Source organism: Symphalangus syndactylus, chromosome 24, assembly GCF_028878055.3.
Source record: "Symphalangus syndactylus isolate Jambi chromosome 24, NHGRI_mSymSyn1-v2.1_pri, whole genome shotgun sequence".
NCBI classification, from domain to species: Eukaryota; Metazoa; Chordata; class Mammalia; order Primates; family Hylobatidae; genus Symphalangus; species Symphalangus syndactylus.
The window spans coordinates 34,096,878-34,118,165 of record NC_072446.2 but is presented as its reverse complement, the minus strand read 5'-3'; the positions used below and the strand labels follow the sequence as shown (position 1 = coordinate 34,118,165).

At 49.9% G+C, this 21,288-nt stretch overlaps 1 long non-coding RNA gene and 4 other non-coding genes across 6 annotated transcripts; 4 read left to right on the top strand and 1 right to left on the bottom strand.

Annotated features, from left to right (window-relative positions):
- Positions 1-110: 110 nt before the first annotated feature.
- Positions 111-244, bottom strand: LOC129475003 (small nucleolar RNA SNORA71). Its single transcript, XR_008654733.1, has one exon. It is a non-coding gene; the product is annotated as a small nucleolar RNA SNORA71 (small nucleolar RNA).
- An 8,875-nt stretch (positions 245-9,119) lies between these two features.
- LOC129474927 (small nucleolar RNA SNORA71) lies at positions 9,120-9,252 on the top strand. The gene has a single exon (XR_008654675.1). It is a non-coding gene; the product is annotated as a small nucleolar RNA SNORA71 (small nucleolar RNA).
- Positions 9,253-13,736: 4,484 nt separating this feature from the next.
- LOC129474506 (uncharacterized) lies at positions 13,737-17,952 on the top strand. 2 transcript variants are annotated; one of them, XR_010119379.1, is made up of 4 exons: positions 13,737-14,715; positions 15,752-15,820; positions 17,297-17,482; positions 17,568-17,952. It is a non-coding gene; the product is annotated as an uncharacterized lncRNA (long non-coding RNA). The 2 variants fall into 2 exon arrangements; XR_008654556.2 differs by having other exon boundaries at positions 13,754-14,715; positions 15,752-17,482.
- LOC129474925 (small nucleolar RNA SNORA71) lies at positions 15,176-15,307 on the top strand. Its single transcript, XR_008654673.1, has one exon. It is a non-coding gene; the product is annotated as a small nucleolar RNA SNORA71 (small nucleolar RNA).
- Positions 16,471-16,604, top strand: LOC129474922 (small nucleolar RNA SNORA71). The gene has a single exon (XR_008654669.1). It is a non-coding gene; the product is annotated as a small nucleolar RNA SNORA71 (small nucleolar RNA).
- Positions 17,953-21,288: the final 3,336 nt, after the last annotated feature.

Below are 21,288 nucleotides of genomic sequence, written 5' to 3'. Positions count from 1 at the left end.
AACCTTGGTGAACACCTCCCAGACCCCTGCACTGAGCCTTGCAGAGGGAGCACTCAATAATAATCAGACACCAAGTGCCAGGAGACATTTGAAAGATGGTGAGAAGGAGGTGTGAGAAAGCTCCAGAGTTTGGAAAGGACAGGAGTGGACCCTCCAAACACGGGGAAGCGCTTTCAGCGATTTCTCTCCCTGCACTATCAATGACCAGGGCACAGGCAGCCCACGATCACTTTCGAATACAGGTGCAAAAAAGGGCAGGTGAGCCCACGTGAGCGTGTTAGCTGCCAGATCTCCAGAGGGAAGGGCTATTCCCCCCCAGGGAAGAGAAAGGTACCCAGGACCGTGAGAGCCATCATCACTTCACAGGCAGATTCCATCTGTCCCCACCCAGAGTCCACAGGAAAACCGACTTCTGGTAAAAATGCCTAGCCTGTACATTCAGCCCACCAATTCTGAGTATCTACACGTGGACAGGCACCGTGGGTTCAAAATCAAGAAAAACAGCCAACGCCTCTGCCCTCAGAGAGCTTTTACAGTTTCCCTACTTTACAGAAAGTCAATCTCAGGGGAATGAAGGAACTTAGCCAGGATGTGACCCCCAAGCCCAGCCCCTCTCCTAAGTCACGCTTTGCTCTGCACACGCTTTGCCAGACAGTTCTCAGAACTCAGAACTGGCTGAGCTCATTGACCGTCCCCTCTACTGCGTCCCACAGAAGGGTCCTTCCCCAAGGTGCGCATAAGCAGCGGCACTTACCCAGGGGCATTCTCACCCCGCGGACAGTGGAAGCCCCTCGCGGGGGCAGATCAGAGTGCTGCAGGAGAGAGGGGGCGCTGGCTGGTGCGAAGCCGTCCGAGGAGCAGCACAGCTCACAAGGCCTAGGCAGGGAAAAAGCACGGCGAGGGGGCTTTAGTACAAGGCCCGGGGACCGAAGTCCAGACTCTGCCCCACTGGGGTGCTGGGAGCGTCTTCCATTTAAACCACAGCTAACTGGTCTGTAAAATGAAGGTTCTAACACCTACTTTTAAAAGTTATTGAGGGGAAAACGAGTTAACGGTCTCAAGGACATGGCACAATGACTGACACTTTGTAGGCAACAGACAAGTGGCTTTGGAGGCTTCCAGTGCCAGGAGTCGGGGGTGGGCAGCTCAAGTCGCCGAGCCACGTTTCCCGCCATCCAGGGGCACTAAGCCTCCCCGCAGAGTACCTGCGCGGACAGGGGATCTGACGTCCGCACGTGGCCGGCTCAGCACAGCGGCGGCCAAGGGCGCGGCTCACCCGCCAGTGTCTTTCCCGAGGGCACGGGAATCCTGGGGGGCTCACTCCGGCAGAGGGGACGAGGCAATGCACCAGGGACCGGGCCTGACCTCTCTGGCCGCCTTCCCCGGGGCCTCAGTTTCCCCTGATGGTGAGAGTGGAGCAGACCACGCGCCCTGCTGTGGACTCACCCGGCGCCCTGGCGTCAAGTGGCGGCGGAGACCTGACAGACAGCGTGGGAAAAATAAAGATGTCTGCAGATGTCGAGAGATGGGGTGCGGTGGCGTGCGATGGTGAGGAACAGCGAGGGACGGCGAAAGACTGAGGCCACACGACAAACAAGCTACACTCGTTTCGCGCCGGCGGAAATACAGATGAGAGCTAGAGTTGCGGCCTAGAGCGGAAGGAATCGACGCGAGCAGCCCTGCAGCGTCCCCTGGCGGAGCGGAGGCTCAACTCCAGACTCTGGAAAACTTGGGATAATTTTCGAAAACTATCTGGAAGTTTAGAAGTAATCTTCTCCCACTTGCTTTGCTTTTCTGTTTGTTCTGAAGATGTTCCTTGGTCACTGATTCATTATTAATCTGTAGGAATGGCCAATTTTCCACGATAGGAGCTGTTACTACGATAAGGGGACTGTACTTAATTTGTACTTCTTTCTGCCAGGGTCCAAAGGCATCTATCTGTCTTTGATTCACCACTGTACTCAGTACCTAGTTCAGTGACTAGCACCACTGAATGAATGAATTCTACCCCCGCCCCATTCCTTTTTTTTGAACAATGTCAGACCGAGATGACTGAGTTATGGCCTGAGACTGGAATGTGAGGGTGAGAAGATGAACCAAGAGAGATGCACAGCGGGTAATTGCTTTGCTAAACTCCAGCCTCAAAGTACACGGGATGGAGGGTGGAAAGAGTCTCTGAAGCAGAAGAGACCTGACCAGATTGGCATTTGAGGAACCTGATCAGATTTGCACAGTGACAGAGACTATAGACAGATGTCCTATGTTCCCTGCAGCATACTGGAGACAATCTTAGGAGAGGACTCATGGCCCACAAATCCTCATAAGCACTGGCACTGCCTGCATCCTGGGCAGGGTGTGCCTCTTGGGCCTGAGACAGCCCTGCTACTGACTCTGCCCATGTTCTGGAGTGCAAGCAGCCCACCATTGGACCTGATGAGGAGCCCACACCCCACCCTTCGCCCCGCTCCAGTCAGATTCTTGGTACTCAATAGGTCAGAAGGACAAGAAAATCCAGGCCTGACCTATGCAATCGTGAGGGAAATGGGGGTCCCTGAGGTGAGATCTGCTCCATATTTTGTACCTGGGAGAGGCCCATGGGATTCCCAGACTGTGAGACCATTGGGAGTCTCTGTGATTGGGAGGGGCTGTGGGATGCTGCTGTGGTTTGGCTGTGACCCCACCTAAATCTCATTTGGAACTGTACTTCCCATAATTCCCACCTGTCGTGGGAGGTAATTGAATCATGGGGGTGGTTACCCCCATGCTGCAGTTCTTGTGATAGTAAGTGAGTTCTCATGAGATCTGATGGTTTTATATGGGGCTTTCCCCCCTTTTGCTCTATACTTCTCCTAGCTGCCACCATGTGAAGAAAGACGTGTTTGCTTCCCCTTCCGCCATGATTGTAAGTTTCCTGAGGCCTCTCCTGCCATGCTGAACTGTGAGTCAATTAAACCTCTTTCCTTTATAAATTACCCAGTCTCAGGCAGTTCTTTATAACAGCATGAGGATGGACTAATACAGATGCTGTGGCTGAGAGGACACTGAGCAGGGGGGTCAGGTGTGCCCACTTGTGGCCACACAGCCCTGGTGTCCTCTTCTGCTTCCCACTCTTGCTGTTACTCTCCATGTCACTTTGGCTAAGTGACCTAACTTCTCCGCCCAGCCTTAGTTTCCCGTTAGGGAAAATAGGCAGTCATAGTTCCCTGCTCATAGCGTTGCTGTGAGAATTAAATGAAATGATTTATATCAAGACTGTAGCACAGAACAAATATCCAAGGCCTAGCAGTTGCTATATTGTAGTATTTCTGAGAAAGCTGAGGGCTTCTGTCACCGTAAGTACTCTGGGATTCTTTATGAAGCAGAGGAAATGTGCTGTATTTGAAAAGTCTAAGATGGCATTGTGAGCAAGGTGTGCTGGAGCAGTCCTGTAGTCCCAGCTACTCAGGAGGCTGAGGCAGGAGAATCACTTGAGCCTGGGAGGTCGAGGCTGCAGGAAGCCAAGATCACACTACTGCACCCCAGTCAGGTTGACAGAACGAGACCCTGTCTCAAAAAAGAAAAAGAAAAAGAAAGATTGCATTGTCCAGTAGAAATATAATGCAAGGCTGGACATGGTGGCTCACGCTTGTAATCCCAGCACTTTGGGAGGCTGAGGCAGGTGGATCACCTGAGGTCAGGAGTCCGAAACCAGCCTGACCAGCACAGTGAAACCCTGTCTCTACTAAAAATACAAAAATTAGCCGGGCGTGGTGGCATGCACCTGTATTCTCAGCTATTCGGGAGGTTGAGACAGGAAAATTGCTTGAACCCGGGCAGCAGAGGTTGCAGTGAGCCAAGATCATGCCATTGCACTCCAGCCTGGGTGATAGAGCGAGACCCCATCTCAAAAAAAAAAAAAAAAGAAAGAAATATAATGATAATGCAAGCCACATATGTACTTTTACATTTTCTAAGAGCATGTTAAAAAGATAAAAAGTAGGCCGGGTAAGGTGGCTCATGCTTGTAATCTCAGCACTTTGGGAGGCCAAGGTGGGTGGACCATCTGAGGTCGGGAGTTCGAGACCAGCCTGACCAACATGGAGAAACCCCGTCTCTACTAAAAATACAAAATTAGCCGGGCATGGTGGTGCATATCTGTAATCCCAGCTACTCGGGAGGCTGAGGCAGGAGTATCGCTTGAACCTGGGAGGCAGAGGTTGTGGTAAGCTGAGATCTCGCCATTGCACTCCAGCCTGGGCAACAAGAGCGAAACTCCACCACACACACAAAAAAAGATAAAAAGTAAAAGTAGGCCGGGCCCAGTGGCTCATGCCTGTAATCCCAGCACTTTGGGAGGCCCAGGCGGGCGGATCACGAGGTCAGGAGATCAAGACCATCCTGGCTAACACGGTGAAACCCCGTCTCTACTAAAAATACAAAAAATTACCTGGGCGTGATGGCGGGCGCCTGTAGTCCCAGCTACTCAGGAGGCTGAGGCAGGAGAATGGCATGAACCCGGGAGGCGGAGGTTGAAGTGAGCCGAGATCGCGCCACTGCACTCCAAGCTGGGCAACAGAGCAAGACTCTGTCTCAAAAAAAAAAAAAAGTAAAAGTAAAATTAATTTTAATAATTTATTTAACTGACTATAACCAAAATATTATCATGTCAGCATGTAATCGATATTTTATAATTATTCATAAGCTATTTACGATTCTTTTTCTTGTATGAGGTCTTTGGAATCTGGTGTGTGATTTACATTTATGGCACATTACAATTCCTACTGGCCACATTTCCAGTGCTCTGTAATCACATGTGGCTGGTTGCTGCTGTGCTCCCCAGCACAGATCTAAGGCAATCTGGCTCTCATCAACCCTTTGGAGCTGGAAGAGAGGCAGCAAACAGGAGGCTGAGTGCATCCACAACCCACACCCACCTTTGCCGCCCCACCTATGAACCTGAAAGGGCTTGGCCTCCTGCATATTCAGATTGAGGCCTCACCGGGCTGAATCTTCTGGGCTGGCAATTAAGGCCAAAGTGCCCTCAGAAAGCTGGGAACGGGCAGAACTGCAGATTTTCTGTAGTTCCAGATTTTCTTTTGCACTCTTTATTCCCATAACACTAAAAAGGGCACCTTGGCGGGTTAATTCCTGCAGCCCCAGTGCCTATAGGAGGATGGGCACCTAAGAGGAGTGGTTGGTGCTTATTCCACAGTAGTGGAACAGGATGTTAAATTAGCCGAGTGTGGTGGCGGGCATCTGTAGTCCCAGCTACTCGGGAGGCTGAGGCAGGAGAATGATGTGAACCCGGTAGGCGGAGCTTGCAGTGAGCCGAGATCGCGCCACTGCACTCCAGCCTGGGCGACAGAGCAAGACTCCATCAAAAAAAAAAAAAAGGCCGGGCGCGGTGGCTCACGCCTGTAATCCCAGCACTTCGGGAGGCTAAGGCGGGCGGATCACGAGGTCAGGAGATCGAGACCATCCTGGATAACATGGTGAAACCCCGTCTCTACTAAAAATACAAAAAGTCAGCCGGGCGTGGTGGCGGGCGCCTGTAGTCCCAGCTACTCGGGAGGCTGAGGCAGGAGAATGGCGTGAACCCCGGGGGGCGGAGCTTGCAGTGAGCCGAGATCGCGCCACTGCACTCCAGCCTGGGCGACAGAGCAAGACTCCGTCTCAAAAAAAAAAAAAAAAAAAAAGAAAAAGAAAAAAAAGGAAGTTTCAGCTGACACACCAAGGAAAGGAGGCACCAAGACAGAGGGAAGAACCATATACAATTGCATCTCAAGAAACAAATGAGGCCGGGTGTGGTGGCTCATGCCTGTAATCAATCCCAGCACTTTGGGAGGCCAAGGCAGGTGGATGACAAGGTCAGGAGTTCGAGACCAACCTAGCCAACATGGCGAAATTCCATCTCTACTAAAAATACAAAAAATTAGCCAGGCATGGTGGTGGGTGCCTGTAATCTCAGCTACTCGGGAGGCTGAGGCACAAGAATCACTTGATCCCAGGAGGCAGAGGTTGCAGTGAGCCAAGATCACACCATTGCACTCTGCCCTGAGTGACAAGAGTGAAACTCCATCAAAAAAAAAAGAAGAAGAAGAAGAAGGAGGAAGGAAGGAAGGAAGGAAGGAAGGAAGGAAGGAAGGAAGGAAGGATTAAAAATGCAATAAAATTGTTGTTGCGATAGGCAAAAATTGATTTGAGTATTGGCAGTTTTTGAAGGTTCCGTGATAAAATAGCAGCTGCCTTCCAAAGAAGGTGCTGGACCAAATGCAGAACTGAGGAAGGAGATAACTGAAACATGGTTGTTTGTGACTCTTGAATCTTCTCTTCCAATTGGAGGGTATTAATGGTACAGAATTAGAAATGAAAAAGAAGGCGAATGATGAAATTATATTTCTTAGGAAAAAGCAAGAGCTGTGAGTCTCACCCCCTGCCCCCAAAAGGGAGAGACAGGGAGAGAGCCCGTGCATCTCACCTTAACTCATTAGGAAGCACTTTAGCAGGTCATGAGGGAGCCTGGCATTTGTCACTCAAAGTTGGGGAGCACAGGTGACTGGAGTCCAACCCACTCCTGAGTCAAAGGTTCATAGTCTCCTGTAGGAGTAGAATCTGTGGTATGAATGTCTGCCTGGTACCCAGGAGGTCCCACCCGTGAGGAAGCCTGCTAGGGTGAGGGGATTCCAAGAAGAGGGTCTGTGCACACATCAGTAGGGATACAACAGGCAACAGGAGGAGTCTCTCTGAAGAGCCCATGAAAAAGTCCATAAGATCAACCTTTGAAAAGCCTGGGATTGGTAGGGAAGGCCACAAGAGAAATAATCAGGATTAAACATCTCCCTAGCTTGGAGAGGGCATGGGCTTCTTGCAAAAGCACCAGACAAGAGATGTCTCCCCTCTCCTTACACTTTACTCCACCTGTTTTGATCCTGGAAGAATTGGGAGTGGGTAAGTGGACAGCAAATTCCTATTGAAGAGAAACATATCTGGATATGTGAAGAGAGAAGGCCCATGTCCCCATCCCAGCAGACAGCAGCCCATCCTGTACTTAGCCCCAGCTGGTGGAAAGGAGAGAAGTCTTACCTATGAAAGATCATTGAAAACATAATAATGCATTAGTTTGAACATTTAAACTTGTTGAATGGATTCAGCGGATCCTTAACTAATCCTGTTTTGTTTTTTTTTTTTTTCTTTTTTGAGACAGAGTCTCACTCTGTCACCCAGGTTTGAGTGCAGTGGTGTGATCTCGGCTCACTGCAACCTCTGCCTCCTGGGTTCAAGCGATTCACCTGCTTCAGCCTCCCGAGTAGCTGGGATTACAGGCACATGCCACCATGCCTGGCTAATTTTTGTATTTTTAGTAGAGATGGCGTTTCACCATGTTGGTCATGCTGGTCTCGAACTCCTGAACTCGTGATCCACCCACCTCAGCCTCCCAAAGTGCTGGGATTACAGGCGTGAGACACCACGCCCCGACTTCCGACTTCCGACTTTTTTTTTTTTTTTTTTTTGTCACCCAGGCTGGAGTGCAGTAGTGTGATCTTGGCTCACTGCAACCTCCGCCTCCCAGGTTCAAGCAATTCTCCTGCCTCAGCCTCCCTAGTAGCTGGGATTACAGGTGTTTGCCACCACGCCTGGCTATTTTTTTTTTTATTTCTAGTAGAGATGGGATTTCACCATATTGGCCAGGCTGGTCTCAAATTCCTCACCTTGTAATCCACCCACCTCAGCCTCCCAAAGTGCTAGGATTACAGGTGTGAGCCTCCGCGCCTAACCCTACTGGTGTATTATTAAAAAATAATAAAATAAAATAAAATTGTTGAATGGAAACTGTGTTTTCCATTTTTAGTGACTGCAAGACTTTTTATTACCTAAGAATGATCAGAAAAATTCTAAGGCTTTTGCCTGATATTTTTCTAGGGGGATGGGGGAAGACACTTCCACTTAGCAAGTCTAAGCAGACATATCAGGAGTCCTGCTTTCAACATACTGATTGCAAAGGATTGGACTGTAGCTGGGAAGACAAGATTCCACTACGGGAAGTCTGTAAATCTTCCCGTAGTGGCTGAGAAATCCCCGGGGCTTGGAGCCCCTTCGCCAGAAGAGATGGAATCATGGCTGGCTGGACAGTGGCTTCCAAGGAGTTGGTGCCCGGAGTCTAGGTGGGAAGTCAGTAACTGACCATGCAAGGCCTGCGGGAGCTCCAGACCCATCTCCACACCAAGAGTGACCACCATGCTGCAGATTTTGTTGTATCTGTCCATTCTCCTCCTTGGCTTCTTACTGCTCCTCTGTTACTGCGTCTTTCAGGAGTCCATTTGGGTGATGAGCACTCTCTGGGGCGCTATGGGGGCATCTATAGAGCTTGGCAGCAGCGTGCTGTGATAGAAGACAGGTAGATGGTCCGGGCGAGGTGGTTTACACCTGTAATCCCAGCACTGGGGGAGGCGAGGCAGGCGGATCACTTGAGGTCAGGAGTTTGTGACCAGCCTGACAAACATGGTGAAATCTCATCTCTACTAAAAATAGAAAAATTAGCCGGGTGTAGTGGTGGGCACCTATAATCCCAGTTACTCGGGAAGCTGAAGCACAAGAATCGCTTGAACCCGGGAGGCAGAGGTTACAGTGAGCCAAGATTGTGCCACTTCACTCCAGCCTGGGCGATAGAGCGAGACTTTGTCTCAAAAAATAAAATAAAATAAATAAATAATAATAAAAGTAAATTAAATTTAAAAATAAAGTAAAAATAAATTAAATGTAAAAATAAAATATAAAATAAAATAAAAATGATGGAGCATCAGAGACACTTGGGTCCCAATCCCCTCTGCGATGATCTAGCTCTGTGCCCTATTCTTAACCTCAGTTTACTCATCCCAAAAACAGAGCTGTGAGGCAAAGGAATTTCTACTGTTGTTGTTGTTATTGTTCTTATAACTACACTCCTGATCTTTTCCAAAGCCAAGATTTTTCCCTCTCTTTTACTAGAAGTGTGTTCCCTTTAATTCCCCAGCAGGGAAATTTTACGGAGTTTGGAGAACAGGGTGGCCGTTGCTGGGCTCCGTGCTCACTGGGCTGCTCTTTCCCATACTGGCCGTTGGCATCTGTCTCCTGCCCTGTGTCATGCTGTGCTCTCTTTCTGTGTCTGCATTTGAAAGTGATCATCAGCTGTCTGCGTCTTGGTCATCGATAGTACAGGCAGGTGAACTGCGCAAAGCATTTTCTGTATTTGGAGGGTCCATCTCCATCCTTGGAAACGCTGGTGCTTTTCTCACATTCAACTTCTCTTCTGTGAACACTCTCAAGCCTCTGGGGCATCGTGGGCTGTCATTTTGTTTGGCCTTTCTCAGCTTGACTTCTTGGCAAAAATTAGGCTGTGTATATCTGGGACTATTTGTTCCCCAGGACAAGGTTAACTACTCAAGGGACGGCTGAGGCTCACAGAGCATGAGCCCTGCACAGAAGAGGTAACATTTCACCAGCCAGGTGAATTGTACGGAAAGTATCAACCGAGTGTATGAATACATACAACATTGAGTATAGATCGTGATTATGATAGGATTTAAAGAAAGATGGCTTCTTGGAGGTGGTGTGCTTTGGTGGTTTTCTGTTTGTTTTTGTTTTTTGAGACATGGTCTTGCTCTGTTGCCCAGGCTGGAATGCAGTGGCACGATCAGAGCTCGCTGAAGCCTCAACCTGCTGGGCTCAAGCAATCCTCCTGCCTCAGCCTCTCAAGTAGCTTAGACTACAAGCACATGTCACCATACCTGGCTAATTAAGAAAAGTTTTTTTGTAGAGATGAGGTCTCACTATGTTGTCCAGGCTGGTCTCCAAATCCTGGGCTCAAACGATCCTCCCACCTCAACCTCCCAAAGTGCTAAGATTGCAAGTGTGAGTCATCGTGCTTGGACCTTGGTGGGTTTTCCTTTTTTTGGAGATGAGGTCTTCCTATGCTTCTCTGGCCTCAAGGGATCCTTCTGCCTCAGCCTCCCCGGTAGCTGGGACTACAGGTGCACACCAATGCGTCTGGCTCTTGGTGGATTTTTGAAGTACTCAAATAGGAGTCCTTTAAAGTTGCAATGGGAAGGCTCTTAAGGGTCAGGGGGAGAAAGAGAAGACTCTGAAGCTGAAGAGGAGGAAGGGATGGGGAGTGGATACCTGTGCTGGTATGTGGATAAGTTAGGAACCGGAGGGGGCAGTATCCCCCCATCCCATTGCATGGCCTGTAATAGATGATCTTTAAATGTTGATGCAAAAGAAGAAAGGGAAACGCTCATTGTGGCAACGGGAGAGGGCTCACTTAATTCTGAAATGTAAGAAAAATTACTTGTGACCCAGTCTGCTCTTGGCTCTGAGGGCTTAAAAAAAAAAATGAAAAAAGGCTGGGCGTGGTAGCTCACGCCTGAAACCCCAGCACTTTGGGAGGCCGAGGCGAGTGGATCACTTGAGGTCAGGAGTTCGAGACCAGACTGGCCAAGATGGTGAAACCCCGTCTCTACTAAAAATACAAAAATTAGCCAGGCATGGTGGTGGGCGCCTGTCATCCCAGCTACTCGGGAGGCTGAGGCAGGAGAATCACTTGAACCCAGGAGGTGGAGGTTGCAGTGAGCGCGCCACTGAACACTAGCCTGGGCAACAGAGCAAGACTCCATCTCAAAAAAAAAAAAAAAGAAAAAAGCAGGACAAGACAACTTAACTGATTCAAATAAAATAAAATTAGGGCCGGGCACGGTGGCTCACGCCTACAATCTCAGCACTTTGGGAGGCTGAGGCAGGTGGATCATTTGAGGTTAAGAGTTCAAGACCAGTCTGGCCAACATGGTGAAACCCCGTCTCTACTAAAAATACAAAAATTAGCTGGGTGTGGTGGCATGTGCCTGTAATCCCAGCTAATCGGGAGGCTGAAGCAGGAGAATCGCTTGAACTTGGGAGATGGAGGTTGCAGTGAGCTGAGATCACACCACTGCACTCCAGCCTGGGCGACAGAGTGAGACTTTGATTCAAAAAACAAAACAAAACAAATAAATTAATGAAATAACAAAAGCAGAAAATGAGCATAGGGCCGGGCCTGGTGGCTCACGCCTGCAATCCCAGCATGAAAGTACATCAATAGGAAATGTGTGTTGGTGTTGTGGAGCAACATCTCAAAAACCCTTGGAGGATGTTATGGACTGAATATGAGACCAAGGCAAGAGGATCGTTTGAGACCGCGAGTTGAAGACCAGCCTGGACAACATAGTATGACCCCATCTCTACAAATTTTTTTTTAAAATTAGTGGGGCCTGGTGGCATGCACCTATAGTCCCAGCTACTCAGGAGGCTGAGACAGGAGGATCGCTTGAGCCTGGGAGGTCGAGGCTGCAGTGAGCCATAATTGCACCACTGCACTGCAAGCTGGATGACAGAGCAAAATTGCACCACTGCACTGCAAACTGGATGACCCTGTTTCAAAAAAAAAAAATTGGCAGACTTCAGTTGGAAAGTCTTGGCCTCAGTGCCCTTGAAGGGCAGGAGTAGTGCTTCTGCCTTGTGAATGCCTTCTGACCCCACCACTGGGGAGAGGTGGACACGAGAGTTGGGCAGATGGAAATCAGTTGTATCTTTATCAATGGTGACAGCTGGATGTGACCACCTGCAGGCTCCCCGACACCTGCTCCTCCTTCCTTTACCTCTGTTGCAGCCCACCCTCCAACCCCTACCACACACACTGCCATGCTGGATAGGGCCAGCCTGCTGGGTGAGCTTACTCAGGAAGGAGTGGGGACTCAGCCAAGCATCCCACGAACAAGCAAAGCACAGACACCCTGAGGGGTGTGCAGCCTCAACAAGTCCTAACCCACACTCAAGACAAATTAGATGAGGGACCTCAGAGATGGGTGACTCCTCTCAGAGCTCCAGAAGGGGTGGAAGTGCCTATCCTTGGCCCAGAAGGTAATTTTGAGAATGGAGAGCTTGAGTGCCAAAGGTTGTGAAAATCAGGCCGGGCGCGGTGGCTCACACCTGTAATCCCAGCACATGGGAGGCCGAGGTCAGGCAGATCACCTGAGGTTGGGAGTTCGAGACCAGCCTGGCCAATATGGTGCAATCTACTAAAAATACAAAAATTAGTCAGGCGGTGGTGATATGCGCCTGTAATCCCAGCTACTCAGGAGGCTGAGGCAGGAGAATCCCTTGAACTCAGGAGGCAGAGGTTGCAGTGAGCTGAGATCACGCCACTGCACTCCAGCCTGAGTGACAGAGCAAGACTCTGTCTCAAAAAAAAAAAAAAAGTTTGTAGAATTCAGAATAGCATTTCTCAGAAAGCCCCGCTACTGCTTGCAAACCTTTTTTTCTAATGACCGTGCACAGGTTTCACTGTCACAGGTTTAATTAAAGTCTTCCGCTTGATCTCAAGTAGCATGGAGAAAAAATTCTTCAAAAGTGTTGCCCTTCAGAGATATTTTCAAGGGCCTTTATTAGAAGGACCATCATTTAAGGATTAGATGGTATGACATAGGGTGACTCTGCTACACCAGAGAAGAACATGCTAGGGAAAACACCTTCTTTCTTTTAAGTCAAGTGTTTTCTGTGCCATCAGATTGCCCAAGCATCCCTGGCATCTCTGCTTCTCAACCATAGGCTATGATGTGTATGGTGCTCCTATGAGTTGTGCAGTACACGACCTGCACAACCCTATGTGGCAGTCCTGCCTACCCTCAGTGGAAGCAGGATGGAGATGCTACCCTGGGTAAATGTGGCATATGTCCCTCACTATAAGCAAAAAACCAGAGCGAGTGTGAAGTCAGAAGTCCACCCAGAGAGAGAGGCAGAGTTGCAGGACAAGGATGGAATTCCAGTTCTGGTGTTTGTTGTCTTGGAGGCCCAGCTTGACCTCTGCCCTTCCCTTCGCTTGATCATATAAGTTTTCCAATAATGTATTTTAGTTTTAAAGCATAAGTTAGGTTTCTATCACCAACACATTCTATCTAAAAGCCCAAGTCTTTTCCTTAACTTGTCCTAAATGGCCAGTTATTAAGAAATTCCATTGAGGGTTTGGCTGTTGCATACAGCCTTGTGGGCATTTTGCTTATCCACGTTGACTTTCTCATCTGGAACACTGGCCTATGTAGTATGTGATTCCAGCAAACAGGGCAGTATGTTGAGCTCTTGAAATAAGTGTGTTGTGACAGCCTTTGTTACAGCATTAAAAGAACAGTCTATTCTCAATGGCTGACCCTTTATTTGTCTGCTGACGTCAAAAACAAAACAAGACTGCAGACACACTCTTGCCAATGCTAGAAGGGATGCATGTTTGAAGTGGATTTTTTTCTATTTTTTTGCTTGGAGGGGAGGGTGTGTGGACACCAAGCTGGCCATGGTCCAAGCTGACCTATTTGCCAGCCGACCCCTGTCTGGGCTGCCATAACAAAGTGTCATCATGAACTGGGTGGCTTATAAACAACAGAAATTTATTTCTCACAGTTCTGGAGGCTAAAAGTCCAAGATAAAAGGCACCAGTAGATTTGGTAAACTAGGAAGCGGTGAGGGCCCATTTCCTGGTTAATAGACTGATGGCTGTCTTCTCACTGTGTCCTCAAATGGAAGCTGATGTTTCACAAATACTTTCTGGGTAAATGGATGGATGAGTGAACTCATGAAGGGATGCTCCTTTAGGTGAACGCTTGGATAAAGGGCGTTAGTGGAGGGACAGAATTGCAGCTCCGTTCTGCCAGGGGGCGCTGCAGGCACGTCTGCGCAGGTAGGGGCCCGGCGGAAGCGTCGCTCTAGGCTGCAGCCGCGCCCCTAGCCGTATTTCCGCGGGCGCTGAGCACTGGAGAGAGTGTCTTGTGGCTGCGGCCTACCCCTCAACCTCTTCCGCGCGGTTACCTCTGTACCTGCCGCCATCCGTCCTGGCGCTCCGGATGAGTCTATGAGGGGCAGCGCCCGAGGAGTGGTCTTCCCAAGAACCCCCGGTGGCCTCCCAAGGCCGGTGCTGTGTACCTCCTCCCCGACAAAAGGGGAAACTGAGGCCCCAAGGGGCGTGGGAAGAGCCGGCTGGACGTCAGGCCCAGCCGCTGGTGCGTGGTCCGTCCCCTTCGCCGGGTTGGGCCCCTCGGGTTTCGCGTGTCCTCGGGAAAGAGACTGGCGGGTGAGCCGCGCCCTCGGCCTTCGCTGGGCTAAGCCGACCCCATGCGGACGTCAGACCCCCACAGGTCGGCACAGCCTCTCTGCGGGGAGGCTTAGTGCCCTTTTAGAAACAGCTCGGCAACGCTGTGCCCGGGGCCTTGCACGCGGGCTGAGGGGGGCTAGAGACCTCGCGACTTTCACTCCCCCGACCCCGATCTTCGACTCCTGACTTTGGAAGCCCCCAAAGCTGCTTTTCGGTTGCCTACAAAGTGTCAGTCATTGTGCCACGTCCTTGGAACCGTGAACTCATTTTCTCCTCAATAACCTTTAAAAAGTAGCTGTAAAACCTCCATTTTACAGACCATTTGGCTGAGGTTTAAATGGAGGACGCTCCCAGGGCCCCAGAGGGGCGAATTCCAGACTCCTTTGCCAGGACCTTGTACTAAGCCCCTTCCCTACGCTTTTCCCTGCCTAGGCCTCGTGGGCTGTGGGGCTCTCCTGGAGACAGATGACAGCTCTCCCTTGGATGGCTTTGCTGGTTCCGCACAAGCCAGCGCCCCCATTTTTCCTGCAGCACCCTGATCTGCACTCCCTGAGGGGCTCCCACTGTCCGCGGTGTGAGGATGTCCCTGGGTAAGTGGTGCTGGTCGTGAGCACCTTGGGGGACCCTTCAGATTCCCTTCTGGCGGACCCCAGCGGAGGGCATGGTCCTGAATTCCGAGAACTGTATGGCAAAGCTGGGTGCAGAGGAGAGCCTGGCTAAGTTCTTTCATTCTCCTGAGCTTGACTTTCTGTAATGTAGGGAAACTGCAAAAGCTCTGTAAATGGGGAGATCTTGCGAGTTTTTCTTGCTTTTGACCCCATGATGTCTGGCTACTTGTAGATAGTCAATATTTGTGGGGTGAATGAACAATTTAAGCCTTTTTTTTTTTTAACCAAAAATTGGTCTTCTGTGACTTTCTTGATGGGGGTAGATGAGAGCTTTGTACTACCTTAAGTGGATAGCGCTCAGGTCCTTTGGGCTTGGCGCTTTGGCAATCTCCAAGCAGCTCACTTTGGCCTCTGTTCCTGGATCCCCTCTGCTCTTTTCTGCGCCTGCATTCCGTAAGTGATCAGGGCTGCCCATGTCCTGGTCATTGGTAGTGCAGGCAGAGGAAATGCGGGAAAGCTTGCTGTGTTTGGAGGGTCCACATCTTCACCTTCCTGTCCCGGGAGCTTTCCTACACTCCTGCTTCTCAAAGCTGCACACACCTGGGGCCTCCAGGGGATTGGGGGTTGCCGTGTGTGTTATGTCATGATTAGAGCTTTCACTTCCTGCTCCCTGCTGTTGGGAACCAGGCTATGTGTGTTGCTTAAATTCCCCTTGATGACCAGCAGAGTCACTGCCACTCAGCCGTGGCACACTGCTGTAAACCTGGTTTTGATCTCCTTTCAGTCTTTTGCTGATTAACTACACATTGATCAGTGTTGGCCACCCTCACCCTGCAATAGACCATCCACTGTCTTCCTCTGTAGAGTTAACTATTTTCTCTTTTATGAAGAAATAGTGTGTTTGCTTAGGAATGTTTACTGTCTGGTAACTATTGTGCTAAGCCCTTTCCTGTTGCCTGCCATCCCTGCTGTGAGCAGGGACAAGCTGGGTGCTCACTCATGGCATCATCTGTTGCAGATAGTCCACTGTGTGCAGAGGCATGGGAGTTGTCATGTCGGGAACATGCTAGACCTCAGTGTCCTTGAGGTAAGATCTCTGGTTCATTCTCTGGAATGTTGGTTCCTTATATCTAGTACAGTTCTGCACATGTTCCGAGGGGCTTTGGGGTTGGTGTAGGGGAGCTGAGAAGTGAGATGAGAATGGCACTGTGGATCCCCAGATCCGCTGTCCACCCAGCCAACCCAGATCACCTCTGGCCCTTCATGTGCCTTCAGGGCTTGCTGCTGGGGGGAAACCTCCAGAGTCCCACTTAGGTAATAAGAGGTCTCTGCCCTTTCTCCCTGGGCAGCAGGATGTTGTAATGGAAAATGAGTGGACCTAGGCTTCAGAGACTCTTGTCCCCTAGCTTTGAATCCCCTTCTGCCACTATCCCAGTCAAGGACTGATTCAGAACCTAATTTTCTTCATTTGGAAAATAACGTTCTGACAGAGGTGACTTTTGTGGTACTTCAGACCACATGATTCCTATCATTACCAACCAATATTTTCCCATTGTTTTTGCCCCATGTGACTTCTCTGTGATTCCTCCTGGCAAGGAAGTTCTATGTGGCTTTTACAGGGAAGGAGGGCCACTTTTGGGGTCCTGTGCTGGGCTAGATTGTTTTCCTGGACTGGACCTAGTCCACAGGCTGCTGGCATCTGTTTCTCCTCATGGATCTCTCTCTGCCCTTGTATACACCTGCATTCAAAAATGATCACGGGCTGCCTGTGCTCTGGTCATCGATAACGCAGGGAGAGGAATTGCTGAAAGCCGTTTCCCGTGTTTGGAGGGTTCACACCTGTCCCTTTCAAATGCTGGCGCTTTCACACACTCCTTCTCTCCTGCCAGCACCTTCTGGTCTCAGGAGCATTGCAGGATGCTGTGTGAGTGAGTGATGGGAGACACTTTAGTGTGGCTTTTTTCAGCTTAGCCTTCTGTTATCAGAGAGCAGTCTCTCTTAGTGTCAAGGTTTGGGTACTAGATGGTGGAAAAAGCCTATGTGAATTATTTTTAACGAATAAGTGTGATGTTGGGTGGCATACAGTCACTGCCTTAAGATTTTCAAAGAGAAGCAGCCTTTTGGAGGTGGTGGGCCTTGGCAAGTCTTTCAAGGAGTGGGATGTGATGGGCAGTAGAAAGGTATTCCAGGGAGGGGTAGCAACATGAGAAGGTCTTTGAGGCTGGGATGAGCAAGAGTGTCTAGTCCCACTGGGGAGACAGATGTGCAGGCAAGTAATGAAAGCATGGAGGGATGGCTGCTGGGGTGGTCCTTGGCTCCCAGCACGGTGAGGTGGCACATCTGTGGGAGGGCCCCTGAGAGGTCTCTTGAGCTGTCTTTCTGCCAGTTGCACATCTGCTCGGTTGCCTGTCAAGACTCTTAAGACAGTTTTGCTAGACTCTTAAGTTTTTATTTTGACTATTCTTTGGGAGCATTGAGATTCCTTTTTGAGATGAGTTTGGTATGAAAGAAACTGGCAACTCATACCCGACTGATTAACTGGGGGCATTCCCATTGACATCAGCTTTAAGAAAGACGACAGAACACTGGAGACCAAGTACTTGCAGCCTCCTGCTCTGTGGCCCTTCCTCACTCCAGGGATGCCATCTTGGGTCTGGAGACTGTTAGAGGAAACCCCAAGAGGTGCAGGCACTGAGCCTCTCAGGACAATGACCTGGGGTCCCAGCTTCCCTGGAGGGGCCTCCTCATGGTAAGTGAATGCCAAGAGGTTAAGTCAGCCTGTGTTTCTGAGGTGGAAATTCCAAGCCGCTGGCTTCATTTGTCTTCTCTTTTAGATTGGGGGTTGATCACAGACCAAGAGTGACGAGTGATGTCACCCTGTGATGCATGGCCAGACCTTCTTGCCCCTATTGTCTCAGCACAACATTAATCGACTATTCCCTCAGCGTGGGTGGGCAGAGGAAAAGCCTTGTGGCTCTGGGGACTTGGGATCCAGAGTTGAAGACCCTTCAGCTGGCTCTGCCCTGCCAGTGCCACAGAGTGCCATGGCCCAGGAAGACTGGTTTTCTTCTATCTAGGCCAGGCCATCCAGTGGCCATCCTCCATGTCCTTCCGCCTCCTCCTGGTGTGACTTCTGAAAACCAAGAATTTGTTCCTGTTGACTTTTTCTGTGCTGTGGACCATTGTCCTCTCACCCACTCAATAAATCTTGAAACATGCCCTGCTGCTTGTTCTTTCATTTTTGTGTGTTTGGTTTTTTTATCAGTATCTCCGTGTGCCAGCAAGACTGGGTGTAGAGACTGCGTCACAAGGGCAGGTCTTCTGGTTCTCACTCATTAAGACTTTCCCCTTGACACATACCCAAGGCTTGACATAGGGAATGTGAGATGGGACGTGGGATTTGGACTGCGGTTGAACAATAATCCCAAGTGCATCTAGGGTTTGGGGGGTTGTTCAGGCTTAGGAGAGAAGGGGAACTGTTAGGATTAAGTTGGCAGGGGAAACATTCGAGCCAAGGCTTTGGGAGAGAAGACCATGACGGGATGACTTAGGGATGGAGGCAGGGGCTGAAGTCCTTGAGGAATGCAAGAGTGCCCTGAGCTCAGGTGGTGGATTGCAGGTGAATGTAGGAGTTGGTTTTGAGCAGAGGAGAGAGTGGAATGTATGAGGAACAGCTGCCCGTGGAGAGCTCTGGGGGTGTGGCAGGCAGTGCCAGCCGCTGGGGCTTCTGTTACCATGAAATAGATTTGGTCTTTGGGGATTCTCTTTGGTAGCAGTGATCGCAGTGATGTGCTTATGTGTGCATTGTATGTGTGTCACCACCTGCATATGTTGCTCTGTCCTCATTTTTCAGGTAAATTTCACACACAAGAATGCTCCCAAAGGCCATAGTAGAAAGTTGGGAGTCAGTTGGTCCCATTCCTTCAGTTGAAATAGAAATCACTGTTCTAAGCCAGGCATGGTGGCTCACGCCTGTAATCCCAGCACTTTGGAAGGCTAAGGCGGGCAAGTCACTTGAGGTCAGGAGTTTGAGACCAGCCTGGCCAACATGATGAAACCCCATCTCTACTAAAAGTACAAAAATTAGGCATGGTGGCAGGCACCTATATTCCCAGCTATTCAGGAGGCTGACGCAGGAGAATCATCTGAACCCGGGAGGTGGAGGTTGCAGTGAGCCAAGATTACGCCACTGCACTCCAGCCTAGGCAACAGAGTGAGACTGTCTCAAAAAAAAAAAAAAGAGAGAGAGAAGAAAGAAAGAAAGAAAGAAAGAAAGAAAGAAAGAAAGAAAGAAAGAAAGAAAGAAAGAAAGGAAGGAAGAAAGAACTGTGACTAGGGTTGAGGGAAACCAGGCTATCAGGCATCTCTGATGACCTCTGCCATCAGGAGACATTCTTGGGGGCTGAAGAGTCTGCTCTGCCAGCCATTTCTGGCGAGGGCCTTATTTCTGCATTGCCCCCCTCCTTATTCCTACCCAAGAACCACCTGACACCTCTGGTTTGCTCTCTTGAAGATCCCCCCACCTGCTGCAACCCCTCTCTGGCCAGTTTTATCCAACTGTGGCCTTTGTCCTTTAGTGAGAAATGACCACATTTTCCCCACCAAAGAAAGGGGGCCAAAGTTCTCCCCTTTTCTGAGTCCACTATTTTTAATGAAGTTTTACACTGGTTGGTGCCTTGAATTGGCAGACCTGTCTTTCCTTAGCAAACTGACCCCTCTCATTGCTAAGCAGGTTCCTGTCAGCTAATAGGACCAGTGTCTACACTCCACTCCCTTCTCCTTTAATCTCTCATTCTCTTTCTCTCTCTCTCATGCTCTTCTTGACCCACTACCTCAATCCTGCAACGTGGGGGTCCCTTACGCCCTTTTTAGTTTGTTCTATAGGAGGCAACAGTGACGGAGTACTGAAAAACAAGGGAAGAGGCGAGATTGCCACACAGTGGGGGAAGAGAGTGTCAGCTATAGAGAGAGGATCACTTAACGTGGCTTGGCCCCTGGCATAAAATTTTCCTTACTAAGCCAGACTGGTTGATTTGTGGAGGGTTCCCTCATTTATCACCCTATTTTCATGCATCCTAGTGGTTGAAGGCTGGATGTGAAGGTTGGTGAACTAATATGTTAGAAGCTCTTAGCATAGCACTTGGCACACAGGAAGTGCTCGATAAAGGACAGCTCCTGTCAATCACTGGAACTCCCTTTCCAATTGTAAATGGTCCTCATCGCTCGCCCAGCCTCTTAGGTCTTTCTTCTCCTGCCCTCTGCCACCCTCGCCCAACCCTAGCCTCTAGCCTAGACTTCCCATTCTCCAGAGGAGATAGTGAGGCCCTCCTCACTCTGCCTGTGGCCTGCCTGTCCACCCTTTTCTCACACAAGCACCCTAGGCCTCAGCCACCCTTCTGCTTAAGGCCCCTGAACATGTTCTTTTCCCAGCCCATGTGCCTGGAATGCATCCTCTGCTTCAAGCTCAGCTGACTCAGCTTGTGTCACTTTCTTCAGGAAGCCTTTGCCGGTGGAACCTCCACCCAGACTGGATTCCCCGCCCCTCCTTCCATTCATATCAAGTATCAGTTCTGTGCAGGCACAATTCTAGGAACCGGTAAACAAAACAGGCAAAAGAGCAAATCCTTGCTTTGTACTTACATTTTGGAGGACAAGGACATATCATAAAATAAAGTACTAAAATAGGTAGAATGCTTGAGAAATGTTAAGGAAAGTCATAAAGCAGGGAAACAAGATAGGAAGTTTGGGGACCAGCAGAGGGAGTGGCATTTAAATTGACTAGACAGGAAGGCCTCCAGAGGGAGGTGCGATTTGATTAAAGTGAGGAGCTCTCACTGCTGGGCGTTCACTGCAGCCTGTGCAAGCCGCCATCACCGCATGGACCATGGACAATAGGAAGCTTTTTCCTGGCCGGGCGCGGTGGCTCACGCTTGTAATCCCAGCACTTTGGGAGGCCGAGGCAGGCAGATCACGAGGTCAGGAGATCGAGATCATTCTGGCTAACATGGTTAAACCCCATCTCTACTAAAAATACAAAAAATTAGCCGAGCGTGGTGGCGGGCGCCTACAGTCCCAGCTACTCGGGAGGCTGAGGCGGGAGAATGGCGTGAACCCAGGAGGCAGAGCTTGCAGTGAGCTGAGATTGTGTCACTGCATTCCAGCCTGGGCGACAGAGCAAGACTCTGTCTCAAAAAAAAGGAAGCTTTTCCTTTGGATACCAGTCTCAGTGAAGTGGGGAGACAACAGGCATCTGAGGCCACTGCAGTGCTGCTTCTGATTAGGAACGTTTCACCATGTTGTGAGGTTGGCAGCTGAATCAGGCCAGGATTAACTGGTCAGCACCTGGATGGATGTGTCTAGAGGCCAAGCTCTGCACCTGTCAGCTCCCCATCCCCCACACCTCCAACCATAGCTCAGTTGCCTAGAGAAGCTCAGTCACCCAAGGACAGCCTTGATAGGCCTAACCCATCACCTTGGTCCAGGACCCATAGCAGTGATCACCGAGCCCTGCAGTGTTTCTGCTGGGAGAGTTCTGCATGTCAAGAGACTGAGTAA